At 38.3% G+C, this 12,858-nt stretch overlaps 1 protein-coding gene across 1 annotated transcript in view; it reads right to left on the bottom strand.

Moving 5' to 3' along the window:
- LOC126779433 (spectrin beta chain, non-erythrocytic 2) overlaps positions 1–11,210 on the bottom strand; it is an 87,256-nt gene extending 76,046 nt beyond the window's left edge. Inside the window, exon 1 of the mRNA XM_050503354.1 lies at positions 10,912–11,210. The gene's annotated coding sequence lies outside the window, so the exon portion shown is untranslated. The remainder of the gene's footprint in view (positions 1–10,911) is intronic.
- Between the last annotated feature and the right edge of the window lie 1,648 nt (positions 11,211–12,858).

The following is a 12,858-nucleotide window of genomic DNA, read 5'->3' as shown; positions in this document are numbered from 1 at the left end:
GTTTTTTAATAAACATTATATTACATACACATATTAAGAAAATGTGAATTTTCTACCAGGCCAGACGTTTTTTTTGCAATGTTTTACTGTAAAAACTACTGAGCCAGTACATATAAAACTACAAGAAGACGCAGCGCGTTTCGGAGAATATTTTTCTATATAATCGTTAGTTGTATTATAAATACGGAAGTGAGTTTGTTGCGCTTTCACGCCTTACTATTCAACTGATCATCATGAAATCTTGCATACACGTTGTCAGTGGTACAGGAAAGGACATAGGGTGCCCGCCAACCCCTAACACGCGGGAGAAGCCGCGAGTAGAAAACTAGTTCTAAATATAGACAAAAGAATTAAAATTGGATGAGCAATTTCGGAGATTACTTCCTACACTCAAAATAAACTTCACCTACTTATAATACAGATAACCATAAATAAATACTTTTAAAAAGTTAAAGACTGCTAAATTTTATCATTCGACTTTCATTTTTAAATGTGTATTCTTCAAAGGCACAGATAAGAATGGAACGCATTTCTCTATTGTTTTGTTTTTTTTTTTTTCAACGACACTAAACGCCTAATTTCGTCTCGTTCTTAATTTGAAATATACACAAAAAAAAACCGACCAACGGACATTCGTTGAGAGGTTACGTCATTAACGGATTACCGCGACAAAGATTTTGATAGTTTTCAGAAATGGCACGTGTTATGGTGGACTTAACAATAAGTAAGGTACTTTACAAAGCATCAAGCAAGTATCTTCCAACCACGCCAACCGGCTCGTCAACAGTAACAGTGCAAGTTCGTCAACAGTAACAGTGCAGGTTTCCTTAAGGTGTTTTCTTTCACCGAGCATGAGGTGAATTATAAACACAAATTAGTGTATGAACTCAGTCTTGTAACCAATGAGCCATTACGGCTTTTTGAAATAGGCATCGTACTATTTCCAATCAACTCTCTCTTCTGTGTTGTATATACGACCATGTCGTGGTAACTTTTTATAAATCCTTAATTCGAATTTAGGAGCTCGTACTGTTGAGTTATAGCGACAAAGGTTTAAATGTTTTTTTTCTATAAATAGTCATTATAAAAACGCTTCTATTTCAAGGGCATAAGATCGGTAATCGATCACGTCATTATACACGATGACCTCACTACATTCCGAGAGTAATACCAATTAATATGGCTTAAAGGGTAAAAGATTTTTAATTATTATTATTATTGTACAAGCTAATGCAGAAATGACCCCCTGGATAGGTCACAGGTTCAAATCTGAGCGAGCACCACTGAACTTATGTTTATAATTCATATTGTGCTCAGTTTTGTGAGTCCCCTAATAAGGTACTTATTCGAATCAACTTTAGCTCATATTCTTTCAATGTCACCGTGAATGCCATCAATCCTAACTAATATTATAAGCCTAAACGAATAGTAAACATATTATACATACATACATTTTAGATAGAAAAGCGTGTTGCGCAAAAACAGATGCACTCTCAATCTGATGGGACGGCAATCTCACACGACCGGATAGAGTGCAGAGGCTAGACCAGGCTTTACATGAAATATATATACACTTTTATACCTCGGGCTTTTATTGAGGATCAGCGGCATTTCAATAGAGATCCTCGGACCTGCGACCTTATAACTACTAGAAAAACGAAGCAGGCAGTTTCGAATATTTTCTTAAAGAAGCTCCACTGCGCTACGACCTTTAGTATATGAGCGTATAACAGCTCAAGACACGTAACGTTTGACAGCAGTGCCGTAATTACTGATAACGTTATCACCTGCAAGGTCGGCGGTAATCCCGATTATTTTTAGACAAAACTGATTGTTTTGTTATCAACACATGGGTCTGAACTTGGGTGTTGTTGTACACACACACACGCACACACGGTCAATGTGTACTGATATAACATATATATATACGGCGCATATTTAAAACTATATTATCGAATTGCACAATAAATTGTAAGCGATTTATTCAACCAACTCAAAAATATGATCATGATTCGTCACTGGTTTCGGTAATGGCGGCCATTCTTAACGTTTTATGACAAATGCAGGAGCATTTGAGCACTTTATTATCTAAAGTGCTCAAGTGTGTGTTTATGCACTCTCTAGTCCGAAGTCCTTTCCGTTCGTGACGGCGAGCCTACACGGAAGGAGTAGTAATGCAGTATCGACGGCTTTTAGTTATTTTCAAACAAAGGAGAGTGAACTCTGCCATCTTCTGGGAATTTCAAGAAAAAAAAAATTAATTATTGGCCCCGGGGCAGTGGCAGGGCTTTGTGCAATTCTACCACAAAACAGCAGTGCTTGTAATTCTTGTGTTCCGGTTTAAAGAGTGAGTGAGCCAGTGTAATTACAAACACAAGGGACATAACGTCTTAGTTCGCAGGGTTGGTGGTGAATTGACGATATAAGCGATAGTTAACATTTCTTACAATACCAATCTGTAAGGGCGTTGGTGACCACTTACCATCAGGTGGCCCGTATGCTCGTCCGCCTACCTATTCAATAAAAATGTTAGTAAGGATACACTAGGAAACTCAATTAAGTTATATGCAGAATATCTGCGTCAAAATATGCATTATTATATACATATATATAACAATATGACCTCAGAAATGTTTGAATCAATAACAGTCAGCGTAGGGTGACCAACAAATCGGACACTGACAGAACTGTAACGTGTTTATTTCGTGTTTATAATGCATCTATTGCTCAGCAGTAAAGAAAAATATCGTTAAGCAACCTGCACCAACCAGCATGGAAGAATAATAAGCAGCTCTGTCCAGCTGTGGGACATTATATATAGAAGTGATACAGCATCCATCGATAATCTATTGCGTTATGTTTCAAGTTCCTTCTCCTTTTTCAACACATAAATCTAAACCATCCACGTGAACTGTTCACATGGACACCCTGATCGCGGGCCACCTAACTATATACCAGTAAATAAAACAGTTGAATATGTAATGTTTTATTATATACATGCAAGGCCGCGTGAGATCATCTCAACAATTTTGCCGTTTATGTTTATAATAACAACATTTCAGGGTCAGTGGAGCTGTTCGGTAAGGACTAACAGACACGATCGCGAAATGAAAGAAGGTGATGTGCGACATGAAGTTTTGTTTAATACTCAACTGGCTCACTCTCAACCACCAAGAGATGCTGGTGAGTACTGATGCCGTCTAAGTAAAATAAAACCCCTGAGTTACTTGCGCCGGACTGTGGTATTATAATTTGAATCATCATTACGAATTTTGAAGGTACATCGTGAACATAAATGTTATTGGCATTTTGATAGTATACCATTTGTAGTGTGTTTAATACTCTTAAATGGAGTATTTATTTAATATTAATATTTATTTTCTATTGTATTCGTTTAAGTTATAAATAAAGTGTTTAAAATTAATTAAATAAGTGGTAATTTTAATATTGATTTAATACATAAAAGAAATAAATATTATTTAGTACACTAGTATTTTTAATGATATATAAAGTGAGCTTTAGCAGTATAGCACTGCAGGTTTTCATTTATAACTTAAAAGATAAAGTACAAAAAACCGAGGCCTCAAAATAGTCAACGTAACGCCATCTCTCGCCAATAAGAGATGGTTAATAGGGGCCAATTCTACTAACAAACTGACACTCTTTCGCAATCGAGTCGAAACGTAGTCGTTAATGTTTAGCCGTTTTCTTATTCTATTGTAATAACAGAATCTAGATCTAGTTGAACGTATCGTCAATCAACAGCCAATCGTTGTCCACTGCTGAACATAGGCCTCTCCCAAGGTGCGCCAAAGCTCCCTGTCCTCCGCCTTCCGCATCCAGTTGGTGCCCGCCACCTTCTTAAGGTCGTCGGTCCACCTGGCTGGAGGGCGCCCTACGCTGCGCTTGCCGATTCGCGGTCTCCACTCTAGGACTCGTCTGCTCCAACGGCCATCGGTCCTACGACATACGTGACCAGCCCACTGCCACTTCAGCCTGCTAATTTTGCAAGCTATGTCGGTGACTCCGGTTCTTTTCCGGATAATCTCATTTCTGATCTTATCCTTCAAAGATACTCCGAGCATAGCTCGCTCCATAGCACGCTGAGCGACTTTGAATTTGTGGACTAGTCCCGCAGTTAGTGTCCACGTTTCGGCACCGTATGTCATGGCAGGTAAGACGCATTGGTTGAAGACTTTCGTCTTCAAACATTGCGGTATAGACGACTTGAGGACTTGACGAAGGTTGCCAAATGCTGCCCATCCCAAGCGAATTCTTCGATCGGCTTCCTTCTCGAAGTTGTTCCTACCGATTTGTATAATCTGTCCTAGGTAGGTATATTCACTAACAACTTCGAGAGGTTTGCCCTCGACGTATATCGGTCCCGGCACGACATGCCTATTGAACATGACCTTGGTCTTGTCCAAGTTCATGCCGAGACCGACACACCGGGAAGACTCGCCTAGGCTACGCAGCATTTCGGTGAGTTGTTCCAGCGACTCTGCTATGATGACGATATCGTCGGCAAATCGAAGGTGTGAGATGTACTCGCCGTTTACATTGACTCCATACCTAGTCCAATCCAGCGTTTTGAAAACGTCTTCCAACGCGTTGGTGAACAGTTTCGGGGATATTACATCCCCCTGTCTCACCCCTCTGCGCAATTGGATCGCCTTCGTCTTACAGTCCTGGATGTGGACAGTCATTGTAGCGGCGTTGTACAGACATCTCAGTACCTCGATATATCTCCAATCGATATGACATCTCTGCAATGAGTCGAGCACTGCCCAGGTTTCGATGGAGTCGAAGGCTTTCTCGTAGTCCACAAATGCCATACACAGCGGCTGATTGTACTCTTCGGTCTTCTGCACAATCTGCCGAACAGTATGGATGTGGTCCACGGTGCTGTAGCCTGATCGAAAGCCGGCTTGCTCTGGGGGCTGGAACTCGTCAAGTCGTCTGGCGAGACGGTTCGTGACGACTCTTGAGAACAGCTTATACACGTGACTCAGGAGGGAGATTGGTCTGTAGTTTTTCAAGAGGGTTTTATCACCTTTCTTGAAAAACAGTACCACCTCACTCCCGCTCCACGTTTCCGGGGTCTTGCCATGTTGGATGACGGAATTAAAGAGGCTTGCTAGCTCTTTCAGGACCGGAGTCCCGCCTGCCTTAAGCAACTCTGTTGTGATTCCGTCATCTCCCGGAGATTTGTTGTTTTTAAGCTGTTCTAGAGCCGCCCTAATCTCTCCTTGGTCAACGACCGGGAGCTCCTCGGAGTAATGGCGCATAAGAGGGGCGCGCTGGTCATCAATACTGATTCCCATGGGTTTATCCGATCTTGAAGAGAACAACTGCCCATAAAACCTCTCTACTTCTCCGATAATCTCAGGCCTAGAGGTAACGACCCCACCATTTTCAGTTTTAAGTTTTGTCAGACGCGGCCTCCCAAACTTGCGAGCGAACACTTTCGATCCCCGATTTTGCTCAATCGCAGCCTTGATGGCACGGGTATTGGAGCGTCGGAGATCGCGTCGCGTCAGCGTTTTTATTGTTCGGTTTAAGGCCTTATCTGACAAAAACGATGGTAGTTCTCGTCGTTTTCTCATGAGCTCGAGTGTCTCAGCAGAGAGTTTTGGTGCGTTGTCTCTTCTCTGTGGCGGAAAACACTTGCGGGATGTGTTTTGCAGTATTTTGACCAGCGTGTCGGTTCTCTCATCAATGCTGCTTATGGTTTCCAACGCGGTGAATTGATTTTGAAGTTCCATTTGGAACTTTTCGGAGCCTTGAGCAGCTTGGAGCATGGTAGGTCGGAGAGTAGACCTCATCATTCTCGATCTTTCGGCTTTTAAGTTGATATTTAGAGTGCCTCGAACCAAGCGGTGATCACTTCCGGTATTAAACCTGTTGATCACTGAAACATCTCTAAATATGTGCCTTTTATTCGAGATGATAAAGTCTATCTCGTTCCTTGTCACGTTATCGGGGCTTCGCCAGGTCCACCTCCTCTGAGGCTTCTTTTGAAAGAAAGAATTCATCAAAAAAAGCCCCTGCGCTTCGAGGAAGTTTACCAGCATTTGCCCCCTGTGATTTCTGCAGCCCAAGCCGTAAGGTCCGACTTTCGATTCACCGCTATCTTGTACTCCCACTTTAGCATTAAAGTCTCCCATAACAACATTGTAGTGGGCCCTCGAGGTGTCGTTGAGGGCCTTTGCGATGTCCTCGTACATCGCTTCGACCACATCATCAGAGTATGTCGAAGTTGGCGCATATACCTGTACAACCTTCAGGGAGTACCTGTCGGAAAGTTTTAGGACAAGGTACGCTACCCGGTTCGACACACTACTGATTTCCACAATGCTGCTAATGAGATCCTTTTTGACTAGAAAACCGACACCACCCTGGGAGAGGTTATCACCTTCGCGGAAGTAGAGTAAGTTACCGGACTCTAGAGTTATCGTGTCCTCCCCCTGTCTTCGGACTTCAGATAACCCCAGTATATGCCAGTTTATATGACTTAACTCTACTTCTAATTCGGCGAGGTGATGGTCCAGCCTCATCGAGCGTCCATTATACGTTGCCATTTTCAGTCGTTTTATACGGTAGCCTGCCGTGAACCGGTGATTCTTAGCACCCCCTGCCCTGCCGATACCGCGACCGCTACCTTGGTCGGGCCTAGCGGGCTTGCCGGTAACTGGGGGCCTTTTTTTGGGCGCATCTGCCATTTAGGGAGGTGGTTTGCCCATACTCGCCGCGCTGGGCAGGCGTGTTGGCGAGCGCAGTAGGGGGTAAGATGTTTATGGGAGGGGGGACGCTGCTGCCCATCCCCCCTTTTCCCCGTCCCTCAGTCGCCTCTTACGACACCCACGGGATGAGATTGGGGGAGTACTATTCTAAGCCGGTACTCCACGGCGAACGTATCGTAACCGTTACAAATTAGTATAATTGGTCTTCAGTTTAATATAGCTGTAGTCTTTTTTTTTAAGTGGGGGGGGGGGGGGTATGTGGGGCTCGCCGATGTCCAAAGCGCAAAGTGCGCCCCGAATATCGAATTATCCTCTAAAAAACCAGCGGTACCCTTTCCGTCTTAACGAGGAGCGCCACTGGATCGCTTTCGCATACTATCGTGACGCTCTGACGGCCATAGCAGTATAGCCTATTCCAACCACAAGAGTATAATAATAAGTAAGAGGAGTAAAATAGACCGATATAATTGGTCGAGATATTGAATAATCTATGATATTCACTATGGATTCGCGAAAAAATGGCGTTTTCATCGTCCGCGAAGTTGCAATCGGATCTTTGAAAGTTAAATTAATGTGTTTATATTGCGTAATACAGCAGAACAATTAGAAAATAGCATGCAATTTGTATATCCATAGTTTGTTTACCTTTACTACTTTTCCGATTGGAATAGGGTGTAATACCTAATGCAGAGATAAAGTTGTAAGGGTTGAGCGGCATCCGGTTTAAACCGGGCATAACTGGCTTTTAGCGTTCGCGTCCGATTTTTTTTGTTACTTAAGTAATATGAAGCGTATGTAATATGAATCACATAAAATGAGGCAAAAGTCAAAACAGAATGAGTCAACTAGCCCTCTCCGGTTGAAGGGCAAGTGAGATGCAATCCTCGGTTGAAGTTAATAATACGGTTTTTAATATTTTATACGTTAATCACATATTAACGATACTTGTAACTTGACGTTTAATAAATCAATTTTAATATCTATTCAAAAGTGTTTGGTAAGTAATATTCAGTATGCTTTTTGCATTGGAGCATATTCCATCATGGATAGATAAGCATATGGAAAATTTTTATTTTACAAATGCAGGCCTCCGGGTGTTTTTTTTTCAAGGCATTTTACTAGCTACTTTTTTATAACACCTGTCCCAATCCCCTAACACGCGGTCGAAAACTAGTAACTTATATGCATAAAATACCAGTTTACTTTAACTTTTGATAAACTGAATCGATTTTAATGTAACAACGATTAAACGTTATCTTGGGTATTCCAAGATAACGTTTACATTAAGACAGTTTTGTTTTTGGTAACTTGCAAATCAACTTTAAACAGTTAATTTGAAATCACAAACAGACAACAATTTTATTTATTCGGTATAGATACGTATGTATATATATTTAAAACAGGGTCAGCTGACCTGCTGAGTGAGCTAGACTATTTCCAGTGTTTATGCGTTTCTTATCTATCACCAAACACCGCATTAATAGTTCAATCACTGTCACCTCGGTGACCTTTCTTGATGATCTCATCTCTGACTAACGCCGATGTACCTTTCATCCGATCGTTTATGTGTATATATAGTAAACATACGTACAGTGCCGAGATGGTGAGTAAAAACTCTTAGAATTAAACTGAACAAGTACTACCGAATTTTCGTGTACTTATTTCAATGGGATTTTAATTCATCTCATGGTTTTGCTGAAGTAAATTCAAAATCGATTCTGATGACGCAACAGGTGATATTTTCCAACAATTATACCCATTAAACCGTGGTGTTCCATCGTGGTGGAATCGATTACTAAAATTATAAATGAGTGTGTAGCTCACTGCCACTCACTCTGTCTGTTTAGCTTTGGTTAAACCACCGACAATATTTTGAGGAAATTTGATATGACGCAAGTCTGAACCCAATGGAAGCACCTAGATGCACCTAGCCCACTCCAAATGAGCGAAGACTGGTAAGTTATAAATCTTCTCCTTAAAAGGACAGGAGGCATGTGACAGTGTGACATTTATGGACTCGTTTTTTACGCTAGACCCTCTCAGGTCTGTGAGCTACCTTCTCCGGTGGTAGTTTTTTCGAATATCAATCATTGTTATAAAGAAATTAACTATTCAAAGATTGAATCAAAAGTGTTAGATATGTCCCTCGTGGCTGTTATATTATCATACATATTAATGTCGTATTAAAAAGCTATTAGCATACGAAAAGTGCCCTGGTGCGCGCATAACGTCATTCAATGGAGATTTCGTAGTGATGTAATGACCAGGCCCGAATGTGACCATACGTATGCAGTTACGGACTATACAATTAATTTATTTACATACAATCATTTCTACATAAGAAACCCATAAGATTACCTTAAAAACCTTGAAAATATTTTTTTTTAAATCAATTATTGTCGTGTGATGTTCATACTGTAAATGACCACAGCCAATAACAACAGCACGAGGGGTAAAGATAAATAACACACCACTCTCGCCATCCAATGGAACAGGCATAGCAGGGTAATGAGTAAATGTAATGTTAATCAGATGCCAATCAATATATTACTGGCCCTGACGCGGAGCTCGAATTCAGGACCTAAAACAGCCTCATAAGTACTCAATTGACCAACGAGGCAGCTAAAGCTAATATCCATCAGGTATCTTATGGAGCTCCATAACCACAACCATTGGGTAACTGAATCCAATAAAAAAAATCACAATTGTAAATTTGTATTGTATATAAAATTGTTAATTTTGTTTTAGTATTGTTAATTTTATTTTAGCACAGTATTACCTTGTAATTATTTGTATTTCCATTTTACAATTACAAACTGCAACAGTCAGATAATCTGAAATAATTTTATATGTATAAAACTCCTGTTATATGTATATATCAAAACATTATTTTTGCATTTATAATCTCTTACAATGGACATGCGTCATTCCATTATCAAATAATAATATTTGTAAAAGCAAAAGTCGTTGTCAGCTGTATTTACTCACCTACTTTAATATTATAAAGAATTTTCGTAATTGCATCACAAGGTGTTTTATTCATTGGTTATTAGAAGTGCTTTCGTTAAAATTTTTAGTTTATTCTAATGTTATGTATAAAGTATTTGATGATATAAATAAAACTTGACAAATATAGCGGAAAAAATTGTATATTCCAGACCTAACTTAGACCCAACTTAGATGGGTGATTGTATCAAATTATAAGACAAATTGATACACTTTACAGAACACAACACAAATAAAATAAATACAGACGTACTTATAATAAACACATTTGTTCAATAAGGTATTCTTATCAATTAAAAGCCATTTCTTATTTTCTAAAAGATATGGTCACCGCAGATAAAGCAATTACGACAGATAAAAGTAATATTTGTTAAATTTTTAATTTGTTGCCTTTCACACAGCGTGCATAAATTTAATTGTAAATGATTACAACATGTGTATGATAGCTGAAAAAGAGTATCAAGTTAATATTTTCACACTTCCGCAGTAGATTCTACATTGCACACTCATTGCTACTAATATGACAATATTGTCAACTCATTCGAATGTCGAGTAAGAATAGTTATTCTTGTTTAAAACCATTTCTGTAGAGATTTTGTACAACAGCTCACCTCCAATGTTAATATTTTTTATTTATCTAAAACTTAAAAAGTTTAAAAACTTTCTTTGGTCAACTATAAAAGGTTTTGTATGGAAAAAAGACTTAATTTGTTTCAGTTACTTAATTACGATTACTTAATACCGATTCAATCATGCTGGTCGCGATAATTTACGTTAAAAATAATAGCGGGCAAAAGTTGTGATTTATAAAGAAAATAGCGTAAATAATCGTTTCTATACACCTGTATCTATCTACAGCCTCAAGGGCATTTACACAATGCCGTTCGTGCCGGATTATTGGATTACGTTACTTACTCGCATTCCTTCATAATTACTAGTAACGATACGAAGAAATTTAATTAAACAATTATTTAATTGTCACGTTTTAGTAATTGTGTAATAATATGTCGTACAGTAGGTTTAACATTTTAACTTACCACTGGAAACCTACTTTCATTTAGTTGCGTACGTAAAGAAATGCGTCTCCTATAGAAAAACTTTCAAACGTAATAAAAGTAGTTTACAATAATTCTATATTAGATTAAAGTTTATTACAACTCACCTTAAAACGGGCAGTTTCTTCCCTTCACGCTCTCTCAAATAAACTCATGCAAAATACACAAAAATTTGACCCACTAAAAACTTTTTTACACCTAGTTTGAAAACACAATTTAACATTTATTTCAAACAGTTTACACAATAATAACAGAACAAAACATTTCAAAAGGTAAGTCTAGAACATAATTAACAAAACCCAATGCACTGATAACACTTTTTCAATTAATAATCTCGTTTCCTATCGAAAAACAAGTCGGCGTTTTTTGTAGTACGAAAAGTTGTAAGACTACTATTTGTGCTGTCTTTGACAGTTCCTATCAGACTTGATTGCCATCGCGTCCAATATTATTACAGGTAAAAACTGGTGCTGTAATATTTATTAAAATTATTCTACATAAATCTAAAATAACTATATCAAATCTTATGCCACTAATCAAGACAATATCGTAAAAATCCTCGGAGAAACTAAGTAACAAGATAAATAAAAGAATAAATTCCTTATAACTTGGCTGAATCTTACAATACCACAGCCTTTAGTATACCTACGCATTAACCAATCGGAAGAGAGGATTTAGTGCATTCCAAGCATATTTTTGCCGCCATTCTCACCTAAAACCAGTTTTCCCTCTCTCACATTATCAGGTACGTTGGTGTCGCGACTCACGGCTCGCGTTGTATTGTATTGTTTATATATGAAATGTGTATTAACTGTTATTGTAGAATGTAGGTTTTAAGTTATTATATAGAGCATGCCTGGGTAATTGTAAGTTGTACATCAAAGAATATTCACTTGTATGAAAAATTCTTTTAATGTTTATATGTATTTTTGTTAAGTTTTTAAATGAAATTAATGAACACTTAGATTCGTGAAATTACTAAGTCCTTTGTTAGTTTAATTACCTAAAATTACAAATGAGGTAGTCGCTAAGAACTCGTATTAATCCAGTACAACCCACTTATCATACGTTAACTTCAACTGTCAATCGTTCATACAAAATCAAATTTCATTCAGGATAAATCACCGATATTATAGATTTTATTTACTTTAAAGTTTATTTCTCCTTTTTAGAACAGTTGAATATCTTGTTTTAAAAATGTTTTTTTTTTAATAATATTTTTTTGTTTAGCTTTCACAGGCCATGTTTCAAAGTCTTTATTTCAATGAATGCATCCATGATGTACCAACCGTACATACTTGTCTGTTAATTTACTACAACTTCTACTAGTTACTCAATAGCTACTTAGTTACTCAATAAGGAGACTTTCTAGTGAATTTACCGCACTTAAAGTCATGTAGATTGGCCAGCTCCGAAGAGCCTACACAGTGCAGCAGCCATGTCATGATGAAACTAAGAACAGAACCGATTTATACTATTATAATTTCACATTTTTTTTTTTTTGTGTGTTTCCTTGTGATGGATAAATACAAAAACTACTGAACTTATTTTAAAACTCTTTCAACTACAGAAAGCCACATAATCAGCGAGTAGCATAGGCTATATTTTATTTAAAAAACATAAGAGATAGTTACCAAAATTGCAATAATGTAACCCAAGGTACCATTTTTTTCTATGAAATTAATGATTTATTGTGCGCTGCGAAAACTATTGACGATATCTAAAATAATGTATTACATATTTATAGTACTCGTTTTGTGGACAAGTAAGTCCGCGAGGGTTTTTATCAAACTATTATAATTAAGTCACAAATGCGCAGACTTCGTATGTACCATGTATATCACATATTCTACCGCCACAAACAGCACGAGAGAACATATCGAGCCGGTTGGCGTGGTTAGTAGATACTTGCCTTTCACGCCGCAGGTTGTCGGTTCGATTCCCACCCAGGGCAGACATTTGTGTGCATGTACATGTCTGAGTGTTTCTATATATGTATGTATTTACAAAAGAAAAGTAGTATATGTAGTATATCAGTTGTCTGGTTTCCATAG

Source organism: Nymphalis io, chromosome 29, assembly GCF_905147045.1.
Source record: "Nymphalis io chromosome 29, ilAglIoxx1.1, whole genome shotgun sequence".
Classification (NCBI taxonomy): domain Eukaryota; kingdom Metazoa; phylum Arthropoda; class Insecta; order Lepidoptera; family Nymphalidae; genus Nymphalis; species Nymphalis io.
The sequence above is the reverse complement of the archived record's forward strand: the minus strand, read 5'-3'. Positions and strand labels throughout refer to the sequence as shown.